Below are 851 nucleotides of genomic sequence, written 5' to 3'. Positions count from 1 at the left end.
CTTGTATTGTGTGGCCAGTCTTCCTCCCTGCTGAGACATGGCTGAATCCCTCACCATTACCTTTCACGTCATTGGCTGAAGGGTAAAACTATATGGATTTAAATGATAAGCAATTTAATACTGCTAATAGGCAAAATTTGTCTAGTCCAACAATATGAATATTTTTAAAATATCAAGATTCATAGTTGTGGTCAAGATGGAGGCATAGGTAGATACACTTCACTTCCTCATACAACCAAAAAAAGGATAACTACCAATTTAAAAACAAAAATCGGTGTTTGCTTCGGCAGCACATATACTAAAATTGGAATGATACAGAGAAGATAAGCATGGCCCCTGTGTGAGCATGACATGCAAATTCGTGAAGCATTCAATATTTTTAACTTAGAAAAAAAACCACAGAACTTCCAGAAAATCGAACTGCATGGAAGCCTAACAACTAAGGAGATAAAGAAGAAACATTAATCCAGACTGGTAGGAGGGGCAGAGACCAGCAGCAAGGGCAGAGACAATGGATGGCAAAGGCAGTTGCTGGTGGATCGAGTGGGTGAGGTGGAAACTGGTAGACTGGGCAGTCCCACACTCTTATATGGATAAACTGGGAGGAACAACTGGGGAGCAAGAGAAACCATGCAACCCAGGGTTACAGAACCAGAAAGTAAAGTATCAAAAATTCTGACTGTAAAAACCTGTGAGGGTTGAGGCAGTAGGAAAAACTGCCAGCCTCACAGGAGAGTACATTGGAGGGGCTCATAGGGTCCTGGAATGTACACAGCCCACCCAACCAGGAATCAGCACCAGGGAAGCACCTGAAAGAGCACAATTCATGTTTGGGGAGCAGGGGAAGAGAT

At 42.9% G+C, this 851-nt stretch overlaps 1 non-coding gene across 1 annotated transcript; it reads left to right on the top strand.

The window, feature by feature from the left end:
* The first annotated feature begins 274 nt into the window (after window positions 1-274).
* On the top strand, window positions 275-381 carry LOC118999591 (U6 spliceosomal RNA). The gene has a single exon (XR_005069146.1). It is a non-coding gene; the product is annotated as a U6 spliceosomal RNA (small nuclear RNA).
* The last annotated feature ends 470 nt before the right edge of the window (window positions 382-851 follow it).

Source organism: Sturnira hondurensis, unplaced genomic scaffold, assembly GCF_014824575.4.
Source record: "Sturnira hondurensis isolate 20B ecotype Veracruz unplaced genomic scaffold, ASM1482457v3 Scaffold0014953, whole genome shotgun sequence".
Classification (NCBI taxonomy): Eukaryota; Metazoa; Chordata; class Mammalia; order Chiroptera; family Phyllostomidae; genus Sturnira; species Sturnira hondurensis.
Note: the sequence above shows the minus strand (reverse complement) of the source record. Positions and strands in the feature narration are given on the sequence as shown.